Source organism: Cydia fagiglandana, chromosome 7, assembly GCF_963556715.1.
Source record: "Cydia fagiglandana chromosome 7, ilCydFagi1.1, whole genome shotgun sequence".
NCBI lineage: Eukaryota > Metazoa > Arthropoda > Insecta > Lepidoptera > Tortricidae > Cydia > Cydia fagiglandana.
Genome location: NC_085938.1, coordinates 14,459,344 through 14,485,243, shown reverse-complemented (window position 1 = coordinate 14,485,243; position 25,900 = coordinate 14,459,344). Strand labels below are relative to the sequence as shown.

General features: G+C 35.1%; 1 protein-coding gene across 1 annotated transcript in view; it reads left to right on the top strand.

Annotated features, from left to right (window-relative positions):
- Positions 1–25,900, top strand: part of LOC134666012 (uncharacterized) — a 234,362-nt gene that overhangs the window by 91,794 nt on the left and 116,668 nt on the right. The gene's annotated exons all lie outside the window — the stretch shown is intronic.

Here is a 25,900-nt window from a genome sequence, read left to right as displayed (position 1 = left end):
CGCTAACAAGCATAGAGATCTTAGCAATAACAGTAAGTAGCTTTGAGCGTCTCTACTATTGAAATACTTTGTATTTAAAGGATTTCTTAGAAAAGCCCCCGTCAAGAGTTAGGTAAGTAAGTAATACCTTATTTTATCAAACGATATTTCTGACATAACATAAGGTATCGAAAACCACTTAGTTTTGGTAAAATTCACTCGCCGAAAGACAAAATGACTGTTAATATAATATTTAACTTCGATAAAGCGGATATTTATGTTCTTAAAAATTGTATTTAATTGTCAGAGTTAACTAGGCATGGATAATAAGCCTGCTTTGAAATTGCTATGTGATGTATTTTTCCTAGCTTGATGTTTATTTTTCCCCGCTTACCATATTTACAGCTTCTAAAACAGCAATTTCCAAAACATTTCATAACACATGAAAAATTATCGGAGTATATGTTGGTTTGAGTAAAAGAGTAGGTAGTATTTTTTAAATCAATATATAATATCTTAGAATCGTGTAGGTAAGTATTTAAGCCATCGTCTTCACTCGATAGCCCAGGAAATTGAATTTCTTTGTAAATCTGAACTTATAAAAGGCTTGCTGTAGGTATTTCTCGTGCACAAATCATATAGGTATGTAAGTACCTACAGGGTATTTATTGAAGGACTGACCGGGTCAAATATTTTTCAGAAAAGGTCAATTTTGCGGATAAAACATCAAAAATTAAGATGATAGGGGACAAAGTCACGTGACAGCTTTTCCTTATAAAGATTAGCAATATAAAAAATATTTTTACGTAATTCGATGTAAGTACATATATTTGCAACAGCAACGGCTTTCATTTCAACCGTACAATTCAAAAATTATCTTTTGATTTTCTTAAATTTATGATGCCCACAGGATAGACGTGAACGAGTTAAGCATACAATAAAGTGACCCAAATATATACTGTGTAAGCTATTTAGTGCATGATAAAACCACTCTGTATGCCTATTATAAGTTCAAAACCGAAAATGTTAATGTCTGAATCCTAAATGGCGTCATCTTGACACCAAAGCAATTATTGTGACACTTGCTTGATAAAATTAATGGTGTAATTTCTGATGTGATCCCCGCCTTATTGGCAATTTCCGTGTTCCCCTTATGTTGGTGACAAGTTAAAGTCCGTCATTTCCATCTGAAAAAATATATTTAGGTATAAGACTTTGGTGTTGACTTTTGAGCGATCAATATTAAGAATACTTACGTGTCCTTGTTGACTTCGCCGGAAAAAGAATTGAGATCTATTATGGGTGTCAAGTTTTAGTTCGCTTATGGGATGTAACTAGTTAAAGTTGAGGATTTTTTTTGGCTAGTTTTTATACCAACAAACTTTGACTTTGATTATTGGACAATAAACCATGTTACAAGTGTAATAAAGTGCATTGTTACTTTAATTTTTTGATAGTACTTAGTGACTTTTGCTTGTCACCCGACGATATGGCGTGTACGTAAGCCTTTAAGTTACCACGACGCATATTGTTAATATTGCAAACTCTCATTTCACATTTATATTTTTGATGGGATCATTCCTACACAGTCGGTTATTAAACGAAAATAACGTCAATAATCATTAATTATAATACTACACTACAAAATGATCATTATTTTTGGTCCAGCCATTATATTTAATCCGTGGATCGCCATAGTTATCACAATTGTGATAGGTACTAACTCAACTTGGGTCGTAGCGACTCAGTATCAGACGTGTCACTACAGATCAATATGGGTCAAACTACTTTGCATCAATTTGTTGTAACTTTGCAACAACCGAATTAAATTTAAAACTCTTGTATAGGTATATCTTTCTTTACCCAACCATGTCGCTTAAAAAAGAACCATTGAATACTTCCAGAAAACATCAATCAAGTATAAAAATTGATCGTTTAAGTGAATTGATGGTCCCTTCCTTTCAGTGGGTAGATGAAAATTTAATTGGGTATTACCAGCTGAAAATTCAAGTAGACGTAAGCGACTCAGTTCTTCTTTATCCAATTTAAGTCTTAAGTTGTGTGTGTTACGGTATAAACTCAAATGTTTTGTCTCTGTGGGGTCAGGTGGTTACGCTGCAGATTCCATGTGGATTATGTTAAAATGCGAAATTGATTAGTAGTTACCCGGCACGTTCAATCTGTATATTTGCTAAAAACGGTTATTAAAACGAGAAAAACCCGCTTTTCTATAATGTAATAAATCCACATTGTGAAATGTGCCTACTTTACTCCACACTGGGTACCTAATTCTACTTTGATAGTCTATATTTATGAAAACGTTTAAGTGATACAACATGATTTTAAATGGAGCACCATAAATATGTACTGTAAAAAATTAAATTAAATTTCGAATTGTGAGGCATATTAATAATTAGGCACATTTTACGATAACATGTATACTAGTACTAGTGTAGTGATATAAGAAAGATACAAAAGAGAACAGTTTAAAGAAAAAAGAGAACCAAAAAATTTACGGGATTTTGCAATTAAATATGTCATTAATAATTAATTACTTTTTTTTGTTAGTAGGTAACTTATTATAGTTATTATATTATTATCTTCTTACACTTCTTACAGCCAATTTCCTCTAAAATATGGACATAGCTATTTGATTTTGAACCTTCCCAGTATGTCATTAATATACAACAGAATCACATTTTACGGTCCTATCCTGACTCTCAAACGGCTGTGGTTAAGGTCCATTAGGATACCCAAATTCCTTGTACGTCGTTGACACAATTAACTGACGTATCGTAAGCCTTATTGCAAGGAGTTAAAGCCAACCAATATTCAGTTAAATGTGTTGCTGTTAATACAATTTGGATAGCAGAATTCTTTAGACAACGGTTCGACTTATCCATTGAAATATTGAATACGCTTATGACAAGCATTTAAATTTTAACTAGAATCCTTAATCAGTGGAAAAAGGTTCACTTTGTCAAAAGTTAAAAGGACTTTGTTTGCATTAACATATATATTGCTCCGTTAAGAAGAAGTTAAAGTGAATATTCATAGGTACATGGAGCATTTTGGCCGCTCCGATATACACAGAACAGGATACATGATCCGATAGGCAGCTATATACAGGTGCAGTGCAGCTTCATTGTAATATGCACTGTGGGCTGTTAAATCCCGACAGATTATAAAGGTGTATTCTTGACCGCATTTAAACTAAAATGTCATACAAATTTCTCCGAAATCGGTCTTGTTTGAGAGATAATGACAATTCTTGTGGAAATTGGTTTCTGTGAAAAACGCACGCATTTTTTGCTGCGACGCTGCCACTATGTGACTTGGGAGGAGGAACGCTAAATGGAATAGTGGGAAATACCAAGCGACAGGGCTGCATGGAGTAAAAGAGGTAAACCCTTGCCCAACAGTGGGACACTAGAATTCGCTAAAAAACGGTAATTTTTTAATATTTATATAACGGTTTTATTTCCGTCCCACTCGTTATATGCACATTAGCCGCTTACCGCCATCCAGTCAGCGAGTAAATACGAGTATAGCCCGAGGAGGTTGTTAGAGAGACAACGACGAGACTCGCCGTGGGCGATATCGTTACCGTTATTGTTATCATTCTGCGAAAAATGTCTTAATGGTCTCGTGAAACAGAAAACTTTGCTTTTTTATCTGTATATACGGATACGCAGCAGATTTTTTAGTTGGGTTACAATGGATACAAACTGGATGGAAGTATACGATTTCAAACAGATACTTAAAAAGAACCGTTTTTAGGGTTCCGTAACCAAAGGGTAAAACGGGACCCTATTACTAAGACTTCGCTGTCCGTCCGTCCGTCCGTCCGTCCGTCCGTCCGTCCGTCCATCTGTCTGTCACCAGGCTGTATCTCACGAACCGTGATAGCTAGAGAGTTGAAATTTTCACAGATGATGTATTTATGTTGCCGCTATAACAACAAATACTAAAAACAGAATAAAATAAAGATTTAAATGGGGCTCCCTTACAACAAACGTGATTTTTGACCAAAGTTAAGCAACGTCGGGCGTGGTCAGTACTTAGATGGGTGACCGTTTTTTTTGCATTTTTTTCCGTTTTTTTTTTGCATTATGGTACGGAACCCTTCGTGCGCGAGTCCGACTCGCACTTGCCAGATTTTTATAAGATATTTACGCTTTACTTTAAAAGATATGTTCCAATATTTCAGTGCATTTGTTAGGTGTATATTATTACATAATTAACTATAAATATAGTATTAATAAGTATTACACATAAAAAATACGTTGTAATTATATTATGTCCGTTTCCACTTATTAACAAAAGGTTGGAGGAGGTTGGTAGGTGACTAAACTACATAAATAGTACTAAAAATCAATCCATATTATACTATACGAAATTATTTTAGGTAAAGTTTTGCACGTGACTTACTAAATCTTTTAAAAGCTAGCTTTAGATAGCTTAGAAACATATTTAAAATTCATTACAGGTTTAATATGTTTTAGGCGCTGGATCGCAAAGAATCCCACGCCGTCTAGACGGCTAGTCGCCGAGAAGCTCTGCCCACGCGGCGCACTGCAAGATATCGGATTCATGATAGGAATACATTCAACCATGTCCCGTGTATCTATATACCTATAAGCAAGTATTCCATACAGATGACAAGGTAATAATAATACCAAGTCCGATCGGGTTCGATATGGAACTTTGAACAGAAGTAGCAGAGAAAACTCTATTGCTTTTATGGCTCCTCTACACGATGGGCCAGCGCCGGCCACTCCAAGGGACGCAGCCATGCGGTAGAATGAGATAGCAATATCACTTGCTCCCTCTAACGCATAAATTAGTATTGTAAGTAGGTAATTCTACTGTAACTCCTTACCCCCTCATTCATAAACGTTTACTAAAGTTGACAAGCCGATAACAATCGTGTGTCACTTTCCGACGTATTGGTATGATGGAAAGGGACAAACGATTATTATCGGTTTGTCAACTTTAGTAAACATTTATGATTAAGGAGGTTAGACTTTAACATAGTCGATGACGATGTTATGGGTAAATATCCCATGATGTCCCATGATGGATGTTATGGGATGTTATGGGTCGATTTACTAATCGAAAATATAGGTCGAGCTATAGCAACAAACATTTTAACACATACAAGTCCACCGACGTACGTATACGTGTCATACAAAGTTTGTTAACAGGCAACGCCCCCTGAGTGTTTTTACAAGCTTTTATTTAGTTTCACCGTGGGTCACCTGACCATTGTCTGTCTGTCTGTCTGTGTAATCAAATCTTGCAAGTTAAATTTGAACTTCCCGGTTTGCGATTGAGCTGAAATTTTGCATGCATGTATAAATCAGATGACAATGCAATATTATGGTACCATCGTGCTGATCTTATGATGGAGACAGGAGGTGGCCATAGGAACTCTGTGATGAAACAACGTAACCTAATTGTGTTAGGGGTTTTTAGAATTGTCTCGATGAGTATTAGTTGTTTGTCGTAAGAAAAGTACAGTCAGCAGCTTAAAAGCTTGTACCAAAAATGAAATATTTGCCAAAAACTTATTTTGTTTATAGTTTATAAATGTTCATGAACTTTAAATATCTTGAGAAATAGGCACTTCTTGACTGTTGCGTTACAAATTAGTTTCTTTCTCCTAGGCATCAGTTATTTGAGTCCCAGGTGTAGTAGTTTGACGCTTTGTGTTCAGGAAATGGATCCGAATGGTCTGCCCTAAATAAACACTGCGCTATCTGCCTTATTGCCTTGTAGCAACAGTCGATAGGATCACCCGTTTTAGGGGCCACTCTCGAGGCTGGGGTATAAATTACAGTACCTATAATTAACGTTTAATCTGAAAGGGTTAAATAAAGTTCAACTAAGATTTATACGAAGGTAAGGTTTAATTGGTATTAAATAGCTGCGAATTATTATCCAAATCAATTAAGGGAACTAATTGGTGAATTGCAAAAAAAAATTTACATAGTTTAACACCTGTAATTAATCTAATGTTAATTGATTCCACTGTGTTACGACAGTTAAGCCATTTCTATTTAAGTTAGATACATGAAAGTGTGTTAACGTATGCTATAGACTTATTTGTGTACGAATTAAGTACAATAAATATAATACAATACAATTTACATACCTAGTTAATTTTCGTAACACAAATGAATCAATTAAGTTAAGACTATTTAATCACAGCTTCTTAACTGCGCTTAGTTACGTACATTTTTTTTGCACTTCACTCTATAATGTTCTTGTCTAAAATCATTAAGGTACTAAATTTTTGAAGTAAAATACGGTTTCAACCGTACGGTCGGTGCCCCAACTTAAGTACCCACGTCGCCATCTTATTTAACTGTATAAAAAAGTGGATACTTATGTTCGGGAACCCACATACAGTATTTTAATTTACATACATTCGTGTGCCCTATACAAATGTAGGTACATAAGATCAAAAAAGTAGCTAAGGTCTATCATTGATAAAAAATAGGAAGATTCACATTAACTTAGATAACTTACTTCCGATGACGCTACATCCCTTATTAACACACCTAGCATCATGCAACGTTAGTAGATGCTTAATGGACTCATTGAAGGTCATAATCATATAGACACACAGACAGACGTTTGAGAGATTAAAAGCAAATCGGCTCGGACTAAGTCCTATTACCGGTCCGCATTGAACGTGGGCCCTAATTCGTAGATTACCTTAACGTATCGCAGCGAATGAACAGAAAATTGGATGCGTAACTCCCCTCAATCTAGTGTGTACGTGCAATTACGTACGTGGGAAGGTTGCGCTGATATTGAAATCAATTTGAGTATAATTTTGTTAGAGAATTTCGCAATTCTAATGAGCTTACAGGCTTAATTCCTCTAATGTGCATGAATTAATAATAGGACAGTTATATCGGGGAATTGTATTAGAACTATTACATGCATGACAAGCCGAAATCCATTAATTAAGACATTGAGAAGATTGAGTGGCAACTGCGGAGTAACAGTCAGATGCTAATATTAGTAACAAGTTCTAATTGGGATTATGACAGGTTCAGTTTAGTCGACATTTGAATTTCCCTTGATATTGTGGTTCTACTTCAATAGATCGCTAGGTAGGTAATTTATATCAAAGGCGACCAAAGGTCATTACTTGGATCTTTTCAAATTGAAAGTGAAAGGACACTATGTAATGGTAACATTCCATTTCTAACCGCAGCTGCACTACCGGTACCTACTGAACGCGTCGCTGTCATTGTCAATTTCCATAGTAAAATGAACAGTAATGCAGCTGTCGTTGGAAATGGACTGTCACCTTATCCCTTAGACGTATGATCGCTGGCAGGGTTTTTTTATTTATTCAAGATTTTGTTTTAATCCACTCGGATTAACTAACGTATTAGTAATTTTCGTCCAGAAACTGATATAACCAAGTGAAATAATTGTGCTATTTCCTGAACCCAGGGCCACGATTGACAAGCTCACTTCAAACAAAACTAAAACCCTACTCGAACACGTACTTCAACCGCACCCATTATCCAACTCCAAATATAGGGTCACAAGTACAAGAACTCATCAACATTATTGAGGCTCTTACCGAAGTATAAATAGTTTCTGACGGGGGCCCTTTCGGTTAGTGATTAGTTTCAAGTTCGCCTCTTAACAGGCTGTCAATGATGATCGATATGTCTTGCCAACTAAAGGTAAGGGGAAAATGTAGGTATACCATATGCTAATAGTATATATTATTTACTAGATATTGATGATACTTATAAGTGTACAATAAATATTGCTGTACTAGATTTGCTACGTAATGAAAATGTTCGCCTAATGTTAAAAAATTGACATATTGCGCGGAAGAAACAAACTGGTACATCATCAGGTATACTCAAAAATGATTATCTATTTATCTATCTACATGTCTATGTAATATATTTAAATGAGCAATTCTTGTTTGTTTATATATATATATATATATATTTCGGGGAACTCGGAAACGGCTCTAACGATTTCGATGAAATTTGCTAAATAGGGGTTTTCAGGGGCGATAAATCAATCTGGCTAGGTCTTATCTCTGGGAAAACACGCATTTTTGAGTTTCTATATGTTTTCCGAGCAAAGCTTGGTCTCCCAGATATACATCCTTTATTTAAATATCAACCAGCCAAAACAATTATGAAGATTTATATTACAGTCGGATTAAAGGTAATCTCTTTACCTAAACAAATTACAGCGACGACGGAAAAACACAAGCTCGTTGCAAACCTATTTATACCCTTAATTCAGAAGTCTCGGACCCACGTCCGTCTGACGGACACTTAAGAAGACAGACGGATGTTTAAGCGACGTGGAGATAGGCTGTAGAGTAATGGACCTATTGATGGTAAGGAATAAATTATTTGAAATAAAATTTAAGGTGTATTGGGACAATTTTGAAAATTGCAATTATTTACTAAACTTAGGCACACCAAGTACAATAGCGTAATTGTTTCGCCGAAGTATAAAATTAAGTTCTTCTGGTTTACCAGATATTCTAATAAATTGAGTCAAAGTGGCTTTATGAATGAAATGAGCTGACTTTTAATAAAATTAATGATCGATGTATCTAATAGCGTGTATTATCAATTAGTAAGTCCAACTAAACGAGAATTATTCAACTTTTAATAACAATAAGTAATAAAGTACTAACTTAAGGCAATTCTTAAAGGTTTCATTGTATTCTTATGAAATGTACTTACCTATACCTAAGTTTCCATAACTTTTACATCGTGACTGGCACCGCTACTATGTCTACTAATATTATAAATGGGAAACTTTGTGTGTCTATTACATAAGTAAGTCTTACAGAGTAAGTATTACATTTTCACTCTTAAACCGCACTTTCTTAAGCAATTTCATTTTTTTGTATGTAGTTTTATGTACGCGAATTCACGTGGCTTGTTAAGTAACCGCAAGGGTATGGCGCGAGTAAGGTAAACCGAATCACGGTTTATGCCCCCAAGGCGTGAAACATAAATTTTAACCCAGTTAGAGGCGTTGCTCTGCGGAAAAACCTCATTCAATATTAAACTCATAAATTATACATGTTAACAGAAACTGAGTATCCTGCTGAGATATTAAATATGAATGTTTCAAATTGAATATTAATCATTGGTACTATTTACCCCGTAGGTACATACAGTCAGCAGCAGAAGTTGCTAAGCGGGCCAGGTGTACAAAATGATCTTGAAGCGACTTTATAGTTAAGAGAATAAGAGCGTGTTAAGGTAATCTCGGACACCCCGCCCGCTTAGCAACTTTTGCTGCGGACTGTACCTAAATAGTCCGCTCGTGTATAAACTTTGTGAAATTGAGTTTTTGTTAAGTCATTTACATTTTTTTTAACAAATTGTTTCAAACACTTTGGGAACGGATTGAATCACCATTTACAAAGTTTAAATAACATTGAAAAACTGAATATTATGATTTGAAAATTGAATACTTTAATATATTTATAAGATATAATAGGTAACTGGTTTTCTTAGCTGTTATCGGAGTTGAAGCGTTTGCTGGAGTACTTACGGAAGATGGATCTGAAGCGGGGCCGATTTCCACTTCGGCACGTTCGTGGCGTACCCTCGTGAGCTGACCAGAGACTAAATTTAACTTGTTTTCGTGGTAATTACTATAATATGACTATTTACAATAACGAAGTACATAAGTAGATGAAATCCATTATACATATTTACATCGAAAATCGTGAGATAAAGTTACAACGGGATTTCTCGTCGTTTTCAAATATCCAAATCTATTAAATGAGCTAATATTATGTTTGCTTACACATTATACTTATAAGTAATTGTACAAAAGATTCTTTACAAATTTCGATATAATTAACTAAATGGGTAAGGTTGCAACTGGTAAATGATTTATACCGCTGAACCGAATTGGATGTGGTATGAAGTTAGTTTGAGGTACCTATGAAGGGAATTGGAATAATTTTAACCTATCATTATTATTATTCTATGTAGATGAAGTTGCGGGCAGAAGCTCTTCATAGGTATCGGGTGGAACAGAACGAGGGACTTTTATGCAAACGGGGAATGGTTTGGACTACTTTGTACAGAAGACTCACTCTCTAACAAAACGCGTCTGTCACGATCAGCACAGATATGGCCGCTAGGTGGCGACAGCGCCACGCGCGGCTTATGGCAAACCCCAAAATTGGGGTCGAACGGATGTACTTTTAGCTACCTATAGCAAAGCGACGAAATCGCGGACTGAGCCACGCCTGCTATTAATTACGTTAATATTTCTAGCCGTTTTTGAGAAATACAGTTTGTTGAAAATTAGTGCAAAAATTAGTACCTATGTTTTAACCCTACAAGTCGATCCTATGAATAACAGGACATGTGTCAATTTAAAATGTAAATAACTTTTTTTATACCTTACTCATACATAGGCGATTCCAGTACGGATATGATGGTCGTTTACGAGTATGTCTAAGTGATAAAACGGTGTCCGTCTCTTTCTATCTCGCGGAGTTAAAAAGTGACTGTTATTTTATCAACACAAAGCTGGATAAAGCGATCCATAATACGCATGCAGATATGTTAAGGTACGTTATTAATTTATACAAAATAAATACCGTCTTATCAAGTTAATTTTCTTCGAAGAGCTCCTATGAAAATGAAGTAAAGAACAAACTTTGATTCCACTCGCATTTTGTCATCCCTTTGTAGACTTTTCTTGTTATACTTAAAGAGTTTATATGTTTCATGTAGGTTTACAACAAACTTTGAATTATGTTTTTGTTTATACTACATGAAACTTTGAAGGATGAAATTACGCCGCGAATCAGGCATGGCAGGCGTGAAGCGGGAGGTCCCAGGTTCAAATCTTGGTAACATATTTTATTTTCTGCTAAAATTTCTTCTGTCTTTAAAATACGCTGCTGTAATTCTCAAAGGTCGTCGAAGGTGAGCTGTTTACCTTATAATTTGACTACTTTACTAAAAGTATGTTATACATAAATATATATCGTTTATCTTTTAACCTAACTTTCTCTAACCTCTATTGATTTATGGCACAAACGTTTCTATGTTCAAATGTATAAACATAACTTTGTAGACACATACTGCCGTATTCGAACTTCAAGATATTCATAAGAGACGACACGTACTAGATCCATTCTAGATACGTTATAGTTTAGATATCAACTAGTTCTCTTTTGCAGCGCAATGCGGGCAACCAATGTCACTTTTAAGTTAGATAGAGTAAGATATCTATTAGATGTGAATTGGATCTCTAAGTAATATCCTGTGGAAATCGTTCAAGAGTATCTCCAGAATCGCGCAAATGTCAAATTTGACAGGCTAGATCTTAAACATATCGTTATCGTATCTTGGTGATGTCTAAAAGATATCTAATAGATGTCTATTTCAAAATCTGAATCGAGCCCATAGGCCTCCGGCTACGTATTTATATAACTCACCCGGCAAATCCTCGCAGTCCGTTTAACCGCTGCTGAATGCATTTAAATTAATTAAAGTCTATACAGAGCAGTAGAGCACTCCAATAAGCTTTGTTTGGTTCAGTGAAATCATCTTAATTCAGTAGGTTCTGCATTATTTCGTGACCTGAATACAACAATGTACAGACTACAATAAACAATACACATTTATAATATGTAGCATATGGCATCGCGCAACCTATTAATAAAATTGAGCCATAGCTACCCAACATCTCGTGTTTTCAAATCAAAGTCACTTTTCTAACTATTGAAACATGTCCGATTCGCATATTTATATTTGATCTCATATATCATTCATCCATGCATGTACAGTCACCTGCAATAATATGTTACTCTTCGATGGCCGCAAAAATATGTGACACGCTCTTATGGCTCAACATATAAGATCGTGTCAGATATTTTTGCGGCCTCCGTTGTGTAACATATTATTGCAGGTGACAGTACCTAAATAGGTACTTAGAATTTGCTTAATCGAGATACTTATTCGCGACAGCTTTTTAAATTTAAAAATTCCACTTTTTATAGACTTAATAACAGTTATGTAGCAAATTGGTGTTGCAGGGCTTCATATACGGTGTTCACTTACCAGTAAGCGGGCTGTGCATTGTGATATTTACAAAAAAAGTCTTGTGGCAGCCAATGTAATGATTGATCGGGAAAAACTACATGAAGCGATTTATGCTGCTGGATGAGCTGCACAATAGACTATACAAACACATGTACTACTTCTACACAATCGCAAAAAGGAAGTATATCGGTCCTTCGCCAGTAGGATAGATATATTGTTATATCTACTCGTTCGTGAAATTGGTGCACTTATAATTATTATAGCCTAAATATGTCATCCAAGTAATTTCAAATATTTACTCGTATTTATCTTTAATACGTAAGAGATACATCAGATGGTCTAGAACGCAAAATGACTAGTGTGTTGGGTTTTGGGTTGCCTAAATCGCAATTAGTCTACATCGCAAACGGTCTAGAACGCAACATGCCCACTTTTTATGTCACCACATTTTACATAGGTAGGTTAGGTTCGTTAGGTATCTTCAAATAGCCGAAGGGCAAACAGCAAAGAATAGGACATCGCTATAAAGTTAAGATAAAACGGAAAAAATAATTCGGGCATTTTGCTTTCTAGACCGTTTGCGATGTAGACTAATTGCGATTTAGGCAAAACAACACACTAGTCATTTTGCGTTCTAGACCATCTGCGGAACCCTTTACAGTCGTAGTAGCACTATATATGCAGCTATAATTTCATGATAAAAAAACGATAATTTTATTGAACATGTCGATGTCCTATGCCCTAAATCGGTGATATGATATCGCTGTGACCCCGTTTCAACAGTCCACCCACTTAACCGCTGTACGTCGGTGTCAGGGCCCGTGTCAAAAGCCAGAAGACACTATATTACCTATTACAGGTTATCTGATATTGATAAAAGTTTAACCCCTCTTTACGGTACCAAAAAGAATAGTAGGTCAAGAAATGAATGCTCAAAAAACGTTGTAGAGGGAAATGCTAGGAACACAATTTTTGACTCCGTAACTTTGTTTGGACTAGTTAGGAGGTGAACATATCAAAAGTCCCCGGCTGTAGCCCCGCTGCTGGGGGGTAGAGGGGGGTAAGAAGGTCGAATTTTTCGGTTTTTCATTGATATCTTGGAAACTTTGCGTCTTAGCGACATGACTACTAAGACAAACCGAAAGCTGATAAAATTAGTTACAAGTTTTATCCTGTCAAGTTTTTTGATATCATGAATAGTTTTTGAGATACCCGCTCTTGAAAGTTTATTTAGGGATTTTAATTTTATCTTGATATCTACGTCAGTGAAGCTGTTAGGCCATGTTTAGTATCATTTTCGTATAAATCGGGGGTGCTGAATTCATTTATGGTATCACATTGACACCATTCCGAAGTAAAACAAAAATTTAAAAATAATTATTTTTTTAAATCCCTCTTCACGCTTAAACCGCTGAACCAATTTCGTTGAAATTTGGTATAGAAATAGTTTAAATCTCGATACACGACATAGGATAGTTTTTAAAACCAAAAGCATCTTTTGAGGGTGTGAAAAGTGGGGTGGAAGTTTGTATGGGGAGTCAATAACCGCTGAACCGGTTTAGATGAAATTTAGGACGGAATACATCTGTGATTTAGATGAAAGTAATACCAAACATGACTTCAAACCTTACCTTGAGCAGTATTAACCTCAGGAATTCAGTTTCGTCGACGAAGTTGAATTCCCCCCATACTCCATTTCACAACTTTAAAGGATGATTATTGAGATAAAAAGTATCTTATGTCCTGTCTTGGGATTCGAAATATCTGTATACCAAATTTCAATTAAATCGGTTGAGCGGTTTAAGCGTGAAGAGGAATTAAAAAAAAAGGTATTTGTTTAAAGTTTATATGTTTTTTCTTAGGAATGGTGTCAATGTGATACCAAAACTGAATTCAGCACCCCCGATTTATACGAAAATGATACCAAACACGGTCTAGCAGCGTCACTAATGTAGATATCAAGATAAAATTGAAAGCCCTAAATAAACTTTCAAGAGCGGATATCTCAAAAACTATTCAAGATATCGAAAAACTTGACTGAATAAAACTTGTAACAAATTTTATCAGCTTTTGGTTTGTCTTAGTGGTCATGTCGCTAAGACGCAAAATTTCCAAGATATAAGTGAAAAACCGAAAAATGAGACCTTCTTTCCCCCCTCTACCCTCCAGCACCGCGGCTACGGCCGGGGACTTTTGATATGTTCACCTCCTAACTAGTCCAAACAAAGTTACGTAGTCAAAAATTGTGTTCCTAGCATTTCCCTCTATAACTTCTTATTGCTTGGCCTATAGATAGTATAGAGGGGTCCTGTCATTGTCAATTTTGTAGTCACGGTACATTTACTGCCATCTATCGACACACGATTAAAACTTAAAATAAAATTGAAAATGTACAAAATAATCAAAATATGTTTACGGATAAATGATTCTTAATTTTTATTGTTCCATACTGACCCATGTTCTGTCACTGATATGTATGTGTTAAAATTGTTAAATACCAAACGGTGTCGTTAACGCCATCTAGCCGAGAATAGGCCAAAGGTAATGGCGCCATCTATTCGAGAATGACTTTTCCTTGGCCGTCCGAGGCACGTTTTTTTCTTCTATATATAATTTAAGGGTGCGTGAATCATTAAGAGAACTTTTTAAAGAAATTAATATTTTAACTGTAGCTTCCCAATACATATATGATAGTATTATTTATGTTGTTAAGAATCTAGACTCCTTCACTAAGAATTCTGATGTCCATAACTATAATACTAGAAATAAAAATAAGCTTGCTATCAGAAAGTTTCGTGTTCGTAAAGTACAGAAGTCATTCGTTGGGCAATGCATTCATTTTTATAACAAGTTACCTGAGGATGCTTTAAGATTACCCTTTCCAGCTCTTAAGAATTACTTAAAAAAGTCATTGATGTTGAAGGCTTATTACAGAGTCGAGGACTACTTGACAGACAAACATGCATGGTCCAAACCAGAAACTGTAATAACGACAAGTAGCAATTAAAAACATTGTATTATGTGTAGAGTTAAAGGTGACTCAGCTCAGGTAAGAAAGCACATCAAATTGTATGAAAGCATCTCATAACAATCAGTTAGATTCATATAATATGTATTCTCATTTCTTTTATTGATTTTATTTTCTTTTCCTTTTGTAAGATTTGATTTGTTTTCTGAAAGAGCTACGTATTTGTGATTTCATGTGCATATATGTTTATTTTTTATATCAAATTCTATAAAGTTATGTACTCACTGAGTATAATTGCATGAATTCTATAGTAATTTAAATTGTATTAATTACTCGTAATGCATGTTAATTATAAGATGTAATAATGTTTTGAAAAGATGTGTCCCGCCGAGTTTGTTGCCGGTCCCATATTGGGATACCCTCCTCCAATTGAGGGGGGATTTAAATCTTCTCGGGGCAGAGGTGTACGGTTGGAGCCGGTAAAGGTTTATTTGACGTTCATAAGCGCATTGTAATATGCCTACTTGAATAAACTATTTTTTATCTTTTATCTTTATCTTTTTATCTTAGACTTTATTTATCTTATACGGAGTTATATATCTCTGACGGTACTTACTGACTTTCTTCAGTGGCTACATAGGATGACCGCCATGATATCTAAAAGTACTAAAATGTTAGCTATGCAAACCATTTAAATGCTTTATTTCCATGCATTAATGAGAGTTAATGAGGTATTAATTAAATAAAGTTGTCTGCATATAATTTGCACTAAAGTCAGAGATAAAAATCTCCATCGTTATAGATACTGTAATACAAAATCACGACATTATTAAATTTAACATTAGAGTATTTTTAGGGTTCCGTACCCAAAGGGTAAAACGGGACCCTATTACTAAGACTTCGCTGTCCGTCCGTCCGTCCGTCCGTCCGTCCGTCCGTCCGTCCGTCCGTCTGTCACCAGGCTGTATCTCACGAACCGTGATAGCTAGACAGTTGAAATTTTCACAGATGATGTATTTCTGTTGCCGCTATAACAACAAATACTAAAAACAGAATAAAATAAAGATTTAAATGGGGCTCCCATACAACAAACGTGATTTTTGACCAAAGTTAAGCAACGTCGGGAGGGGTCAGTACTTGGATGGGTGACCGTTTTCTTTTTGTTTTTTTTTGCATTATGGTACGGAACCCTTCGTGCGCGAGTCCGACTCGCACTTGCCCGGTTTTTTTAAATACTTATTGCTTAAATAAATGTTTGTTGATAATTAATACTTAGTAGGTAAACGGAAAAAGAGATATAGGTGAGACTTACTGAGTACAACAACAATATTTACTTAATTAAAATCATAAGAATATTTTAGAAGCAAGGATAAAACAGATGGGAAAGATAGAGGTATTTGTGGATCAATAAAAAAATCGGTCCAATGTAATGCCAGTTCGAAACAGTAGTGGAAAAACGATTTTAAATATAATTTACCGACTAGAGTTGACCTCTTAAATTTATGATAAGAAAAGCTTGATGGTCGACGTGGTTTCACTTTTTATTCAAATATGATCTGCGCCGTGTGTATAATTTCAATGGATCGGGTGAATTTTAATGGACAATAGCGTCATATTGCAACCAGCCGCCAATTATATTATCATTAATTATTATTAGCATCGCTAAGTGCTCTTTGTTTATACTTGCCATTAATATTATTACACGACCTTTTAACAAGTGTGATATTTCATAAGATTTCAAGAATAAATTATAATTATTTTGCGTGAGTTATGTTAAACTTATGGCATTCAGTGGGTAGTGATTAAAAATGTGATTTGTGTTTACCCGAATATTTGTTAATTAATCTGTGGGTAGTCGCGAAAATGACCCTACTCTCCTACCCGCCAATTCTAATGAGGGAAAAGTATAAAATGTAACTTACCATGGGATGGAGGGATCATTCTCGCTTGGCGCTTGAACCAGTAACATGTAGCACGAAGGGTACGGCTTGTTAACTAAATATTGTCAAAGAGTGTTGAAGTAAGAAGTTGGAGTAAAATAAAAGTAATTGATTGTACGAAGGACTTTGATTCATCACAAGTCAGAAGTGGGATCAACGGCGCCCATAAAAGGACTAGAACGTGTGAGTACCTAGTATACATATACATATTTTATATACTCAGACGTTATGGTAGTAAGTTTTAAGTTGCAATGCTTGTAACCTCAAAACCTGATTAAGAATACATGTAGATTCGCGATCATGGTCAAGTTGAAGTAACGAATGCAGACTTATTACATAATTTAGAATTCTGCTGGTAATCAAAATCGGTACAGGTATTGAGCGAGTTAACCTTATTTTTTTTACAAGAGCCATGTTTAAGATAAGACCGTGGTTACAAGTTGTCTTAGAATTTGAATACTTACTTACGATTAGTGTGTACAGTGTAGTAGTATGTTATTTTTAGTGTTCCGTACAAAACTTTGTTTACGGAACACTTCACTCTAAAAAAAATTTGGTTGGCCCTATCAATATCTTGATGGCCGTAATCAAGCATCTTGATTCCATACGAGCCTAACAAGAACTTAAACACATCAAACAAGGTAATTCTGATTGCTATTACTATTGTTAGGTAACTGAACCAATTGAGATCTTGTTCAATATTTACACGAAAAATAATTATGCTAACTAATTGATCCTAGTAAGATCAACTAAGGGCTTGATAATGAAAACAAACAAGTTAGTTTAACTAAGATGTAAATCAATGTTAACATGAAGAATTACTGTATTAACTATTTGACCCAAATAAGTTCAACTAAGAACATGATTACACCGACTTATGGCGTATTAGCCTGAACTAAGATATTGGTCAATTTGAATCTTAATTGTTTAATCATTTCAACTAAGATGTAAATCAATGTTAACATGAAGAATTACTGTATTAACTATTTGACCTAAATAAGTTCAACTAAGAACATGATTACATCGACTTATGCATCTTATTAGCCTGAACTAAGATATGGTTCAATTTGAATCTTAATTGTTTAATCATTTCAACTATGAAGCTTGTTTAGTACAATACCATTCTTGTTCAATTGTACTATGACTTACTTTGTCGCATTTACTAAAACATTTCTTTCAGATCTCTAGTTTTTATACGCGCCGTGCTGAATAATGCTGGTGGTCCTCGTTATTATTCTCAAGGAATTAGTCTTAAATACTAAAATATACATTATACATTTATTTCAGATCTTTTTGGCGATCGGCTTAGACCGGTTTAGCTTTACAAACACGGGAGGAGGCGTGCTTGTGAAATGTGAAGCCATATCGGCCTAGGCCGATCCTCAAAAAGATCTGAAATAAATCTGTAATCTGTATTACCTACTTAGTATTTAAGACTAATGCCTTGAGTATAATGCGAGTACGAGGACCAGCATTTATTCAGCACGGCGCGTATAAAAACTAGCACAAAGAAAATGTATAAAATTTAAACGAATAAGTAGTAAATAAAATATAACAACAAAGAAAGGGATAAAACATAATTAAACTAAATCAAGCCCGTAGAGTTTTATAAAAAGGGGGTAAATGAATAAAACAAAAAAATATTATAATAAGATGTTATTTATTCATTTAATCATTTTGAAAGTAAACGTTTTGCATTTAAATTCACGCGCACGGATCCGTGTCTAAGCATACGAGGGGTTAACACTCGTTGGTCCAATCACGTTCACACTTGTTGGTCTATCCAAGCACACTACACTCACAGTGTCACTACGCGAGTTTGATTCGGATGTCACTGGTTGTTTTTTAGTCAAACAAATCACAAGATTCCACACATTTGACAGTTTAAAAACCCATCTTCACGATTGTATTTGTGAATTAAGGCTTCTCTTACCAATCTTGGTATATAGTGGCGTGCTGTCGAAATTACCTTGGGACTATGCAGCTCGATCCAGTGACTTATACTCGACTCAAGGTGACACTGAGCAATAGCTGACTTGTGAGCGTCGTTGTTCTTGACCGCAGCGATGTGGTCTTTAATTCTGCAGGCAATAGTGCGTTTGGTATGCCCACTGTACGAACTACCACAACTGCAATCAACTTTGTACACACCAGGTTTTTCCAGAGGAATAAGTAATTGAATGAGCTTAACGCAACTGCGTGCTACAGAGACTGACTGCTCGGTCGCACGCGCCACGAGAGGGGCGCGGGCGGGGCGGAGAGCGGGTGTACAGGCGATCCCCCTACTTATCTCTTGATTGATCGGATTAACCGATTATTTAATTTAATTATTAAGAAAATCGATGTAACAAATAATTCTTAGTAGAATGGAATATTAGTTTCGTAATCAATACAATAACTTGATCATAATGGGATTGAGTGTTTTATCTTCGTTGTTCTAAATAAATTATATGTTTAGTTGATTCAACTAGCAAATCTTATGTAAATCAACAAAGACAAAATAATCAAAAAAACTATTAAAATGTTCATACCTATTAACATATTTATCTGTTTTAATTAAATTGTTAAGGATTGAATTAACCTACGTTACATAATTATGCCAACAAGTTAATAATAGATGCAAAGTATACAATTGTTAGGATTAATAACATACCTACTTTATTAGTTCAATCACAGATACACTTATTGTTTTAAGTAATCAGCTTTCTTTGATTTATATAAGATCGTTATTGTTGTAATTAACTTAACGTCAACGAAGAGAAAACTGCTCTTAGTTGGTCTTCATTTTTTAGAGTGTTATTTTGTGTAATATCGATGTTTAGCCGAGCATAGGCATATACGATACGTGATCGCGATTATAGTGAAATTGGATACGATTTGGATAAATATTTAATGAATCCATTAGCAATTAAGATACAAACATGTATAATTGTACGTGTACGGTTATAGGCAAGTAGGTAAGTTTATTGTCATTAAAGGAACAATTTCATTTAACAGAGTGGTTTTAAATTTAAATAGCCCATATTGTGAAGAAACATACAGCGTGAAGTGCTCTGTTTTCATGCAGATTTAGTTTAAATACTTGCTGTCGTTAAAATGAAAGTATTTACATCATGCATATTGAATATATACGTGAGTTTCGAATACTGATCTTAATCTATTCTAATAAATAGTATGAGCTAAATTATCTAATAAGTAAAGTCATACATGATAACGCCTTTGATTGGTTTCTGAAATGAATAAAGGGCTCCATTAGGTTAATGACACGTTGTCATTAACAGTGTAGTCACCATGTAGGTGGTGTACCATCATAGTCAGACGGGTCAGACCCTAATGTCTTTGTTATACAGATTTTTATTGGTAAATTTTTCATGTCATTCAATTTTTACAAGTAAAATTATTAATTATAATAAGTGAAAATGTTATAGTAGGTAAATAAGTAATTAATAATGGGAGGTAACTGTTAGGACTTAGAACCCTATTCAATACGATGTGTTGGAATCAATAATCGTTTTGCATAGATAATATAGATTCGTCAATTGAGTAATAAGCGTGTTCTAGAAGTAATTATTTCAGTTTTTGTTGAATGTTGTGTCACTTTTTGATTCCTTTATGTCAGTCTGCACTGAATTACAAAGTGTTAGTCCATGATCTTGAAGAAAGGCTTCGTCAGCAAACATAACGCAGGTTGTGTCTGTGTTAAGTATCTTTGGCAGGTCAAGAAATAGTAGGCATCCACAAGCGCTTCCCTGAAATATTGACATAATGGAATAAACAATATGACGCGATTTTGATGTCACGGTCTTTAGTTCCTCGCGGTCCTTATCTAAGTGTTCTACTTGTACGCATTGTTTACGGTCTCAGAGGTACGATTTGATTTGAACCAAATATACAGAGTGCCGCGTATTCCCATCCCGTACAATTTACAGAGTAAGATTTCGTGTGATACTTTTTTATACGCTTTTGTCATGTCCACCAAAAATCCTAAACTATGTGTTCTGTTGTCTTTATGACCTAAGATGTTCTGTATGTATTAATAAAATGTAAATGATAAAATACTGTACTTTACGAAAAAGTTGTGTTAGACTCCATTTATTAAGATAAAATCGGGTAAGAGTGCGATAGGTCGATATTGGTTTGGATGGATTACGTCACCGTTTGTAAATATGGGTTTAATAATGGATATTTCATGGATATTAAGTAAGTCCGGGAATATTCCTTGATTAAATGACTGGTTAATCAGTTTTGTCAGTGGCTGTGCTAACTTTACAAGAACGGGCGGGATTTCATCGACTCCAAGACTATTTTTATTTTATTTTTTGAGTTGTTTTATAATTTTTATTGTTTCGGTCACCGGCTGAATGAATATTGAGTTGATGGCGGGGTATGCACACGACGCGCGCGGTCCGTTATCGCTCCTGCTTTATTAAATATGAGAACTCGGGCGCTGATTGATAAATTGTTGAACTATGGGGAAGCTATATATCGTAACATATCATATAGGCGGTACCCTATAACAAGTGCTATGTTGCTCGTGGACCCGATGTTCCATTACCTGAGTACGGGAAGAACGATCTAGTTGCCACGTTATTACCTACATATATTTAATATTATACTACGTACACAAGAGCTTGATCCTATGATTAGTGGTTTGAATATATATGTTTTTGATAGTATCATTGGGTACAGGACAAACAAACCACATGAGATCTGTTATTGAGTTCACTGCAAATGGATATTAAGACTACTATATTACGGGTACCATTTAGGTTTGTTTGGAGGTGGTATGTTATAGCTAGACCCAACGTCTAATGAGCCAGTTATGTGTGATCGCTTTGATTTTTTAGTTGAATTATTTTGAGCCATGTAGGCGAGCTGTTTAGGAGTGCATCTGTTTATGAGTGCAGCCATCTATTAGGTGTGCTACCAGAAAGTCCACAGCCATGTAGATGTGCTGTTTATGAGTGCGGTTATGTAGTGCGCAGCTAGAAAGTCGATAGTCATGTAGATGTGCTGTTCATGGGCGAGGCCATGTAGGTGTGCTGCTCGAGTCTACAGCCATGTAGATGTGTTGTTTATGAGTGCGGCCATGTAGTGTGCTGCTGGAGTCTACAGCCAAGTAGATGTGTTGTTTATGAGTGCGGCCATGTAGTGTGCTGCTGGAGTCTACAGTCAAGTAGATGTGCTGTTTATGAGTGCGGCCATGTAGTGTGCTGCTAAAGTCTACGGCCATGTAGATGTGTTGTTTATGAGTGCGGCTATGTAGTGTGCTGCTAGAGTCTACAGCCATGAAGCTGTGCTGTTTATGAGTGTGGCCACGTAGTGTGCTGCCAGAGAGTCTATAGATGTGGTCGAAAGTCAGAGTTAGGATCTGAAGAGTTAAAGAGTAAAGAGTTAAAGATGAATTAAGTTAAAGAGTTGAATTGAGTTAAAGAGTTGAATTGAGTTAGAGAGTTGAATTGAGTTAGAGGGTTGAATTGAGTTAGAGAGTTGAATTGAGTTAGAGAGTTGAATTGAGTTAGAGAGTTGAATTGAGTTAGAGACTTGAATTGAGTTAGAGACTTGAATTGAGTTAGAGACTTGAATTGAGTTAGAGACTTGAATTGAGTTAGAGGGTTGAATTGAGTTAGAGAGTTGAATTAAGTTAGAGAGTTGAATCGACTTAGAGAGTTGAATCGAGTTAGAGAGCTGAATCGAGTTAGAGAGCTGAATCGAGTTAGAGAGCTGAATCGAGTTAGAGAGCTGAATCGAGTTAGAGAGCTGAATCGAGTTAGAGTTGGATCGACCTAAATAGTTGGATCGAGTTAAAGAGTTGGATCGAGTTAAAGAGTTGGATCGAGTTAAAGAGTTAATTGAGTTAAAGAGTTAATGGAGTTAAAGAGTTAATTGAGTTAAAGAGTTAATTGAGTTAAAGAGTTAATTGAGTTAAAGAGTTAATTGAGTTAAAGAGTTAATTGAGTTAAAGAGTTAATTGAGTTAAAGAGTTAATTGAGTTAAAGAGTTAATTGAGTTAAAGAGTTAATTGAGTTAAAGAGTTAATTGAGTTAAAGAGTTAGTTTTGAGTTAAAGAGTTAGTTTTGAGTTAAAGAGTTAGTTTTGAGTTAGAGTTAGTTTTGAGTTAAAGAGTTAGTTTTGAATTAAAGAGTTAGTTTTGAGTTCAAGAGTTAGTTTTGAGTTTGAGTTAGTTTTGAGTTTGAGTTAGTTTTGAGTTTGAGTTAGTTTTGAGTTTGAGTTAGTTTTGAGTTTGAGTTAGTTTTGAGTTAAAGAGTTAGTTTTGAGTTAAAGAGCTAGTTTTGAGTTAAAGAGTTAGTTTCGAGTTAAAGAGTTCGTTTCGAGTTAAAGAGTTCGTTTCGAGTTAAAGAGTTCGTTTTGAGTTAAAGAGTTCGTTTTGAGTTAAAGAGTTCGTTTTAAGTTAGAGAATTCGTTTTGAGTTAGAGAGTTCGTTTTGAGTTACAGAGTTCGTTTTGAGTTACAGAGTTCGTTTTGAGTTACAGAGTTCGTTTTGAGTTAGAGAGTTCGTTTTGAGTTAGAGTTTGTTTTGAGCTAAAGAGTTTGTTTTGAGTTAAGGAGTTTGTTTTGAGTTAAAGAGTTTGTTTTGGGTTAAACTGTTTGTTTTGAGTTAAACTGTTTGTTTTGAGTTAAACAGTTTATTTTGAGTTAAACTGTTTATTTTGAGTTAAACTGTTTGTTTTGAGTTAAACTGTTTGTTTTGAGTTAAACTGTTTGTTTTGAAATGGACTGTTTGTTTTGAGTTAAACTGTGTGTTTTGAGTTAAACGGTTTGTTTTGAGTTAAAACAGTATAGTTTTATTTTGAGTTAAACAGTTTAAAGAGTTTTATTTTGAGTTAAACAGTTTAAAGAATTTTATTTTGAGTTAATAGAGTTTTATTTTGAGTTAATAGAGTTTTATTTTGAGTTAAACAGTTTATTTTGAGTTTAAAGAGTTTAACAACTCGCTGGCGTAGGGTGATAACAAAGTTTAACAACCAATCATGCAGCGCACTGAAATTTAATTACAGGGTAAAATGGATTCCGATATTGACACCCGAGATCACCTAGACTGTCGTCACGAGCACGACGGATGCAGAGTCGCGAGCGGTAGACGCTGAAAGTCAGCGACGGTGAATCTACCACAGAGGACGCTGTGGACTGCGACAGCCGAGCGTGAGGGGCCTGAAGACAGATGTCGTCACCACAGTAGGCGCTGACGACGGGGCCTCTCTCAGATGACCAGTACGAAGAAGGCGACGCTCAAGAGGGACTTACAGTGGAGGACGTCATCAAGTTTGTAACTAAAGTATTGTAATTTGAAAAAGAAACATCTGATTTCAGAGAAAAAAATCATTAGATAATTGCATCTGTTAATTACAAACCTGATTAAGCCGTTAATGTAATCACGTAGCTTCCCCAAAATATTATTTCCATAAACAGTTCCTACATTTACTATGGAAGGTCTAAAAATTCGATTATTAATGTCAATTATTATCGCTCATGCTGTGGAAGTTGTTTCTTTCTTCTTATATCAGGCAAAATTTTATTGCTCGCGTCATGTTTGTTATAAGTAGAACTTAATTGAAAATAAGTATGTTACAGTACTAAAATCAATGCAATGAAATTTGGGCTTATATTCTATAAGCACGTGCCGATAATAATGTGTCTATAACCCTGCGTGTAATTAGGTAAAATAACTTATCGTATGGGGATGTAAATTTTAGTAAAAGTAAAGGGTTTGACAGTGTGGACGATGTATTTCGTGAACCTTTACATGATTAGTAGTATAAGTAGGTATTTAAATATCCCTTTTTATGTAACAATAATACTAGTCTGAAGAATAAATACCGTTTACATCTGCAATACCTGCTACCATGAGTAAATTAAATAATTTGAAGTTTACCTCTACTTAAGTTGCTGTAATTCTTTGTATTATTTTATTGTATTCTGGTGTACAATGATTACAATGAAGAGTATTGGTATTGTATAAATAGACTACTTTTAACTAAAATAGGATTGAAAAGGCAATAGGCAACACGGCCGAGTGTGATATTATTGTTGATCGTGCACCGGAGGTAGCACGCAGTCGGATGGCCGAGTGTGATATTTCATAAGATTTCAAGAATAAATTATAATTATTTTGCGTGAGTTATGTTAAACTTATGGCATTCAGTGGGTAGTGATTAAAAATGTGATTTGTGTTTACCCGAATATTTGTTAATTAATCTGTGGGTAGTCGCGAAAATGACCCTACTCTCCTACCCGCCAATTCTAATGAGGGAAAAGTATAAAATGTAACTTACCATGGGATGGAGGGATCATTCTCGCTTGGCGCTTGAACCAGTAACATGTAGCACGAAGGGTACGGCTTGTTAACTAAATATTGTCAAAGAGTGTTGAAGTAAGAAGTTGGAGTAAAATAAAAGTAATTGATTGTACGAAGGACTTTGATTCATCACACAATGTATTTCGACAACATTCAAAACAGGTACTTGTACTTACACTTTATATAGGTACCTACTTCTTGAATCATTTTAGTACCCGATTGTCTTGTATTTATTTTATGTTCTTGAATGGTCTACAGAGTGTTTTACACAAAGTTAAGTTAAGACACAGTCAATAATAGAAAGCAACAAAAGTTTTCCTACTCCTTTAAATATCTAAATATAAACGTACGTAATTTTGAATATAAGTAGGTATTCAAATGATAAAGTTATATTTTGACATGTCTTTAATTATTTATTTGTCTTGTCACGCGAATACAAACGAGGCGCGGTTAATTTTTGACTTGACATCAATTCAATTGTTAGTTAAGTAGCTCGGCACATTACTTACAGGTGTCTTATAATAAGTTGTAGTCATAATATTTATTTAAGACGTTAAGTATTGGGGATTGTCCAGGCTGCCATCGCGCAACTAAAGAAAAACAC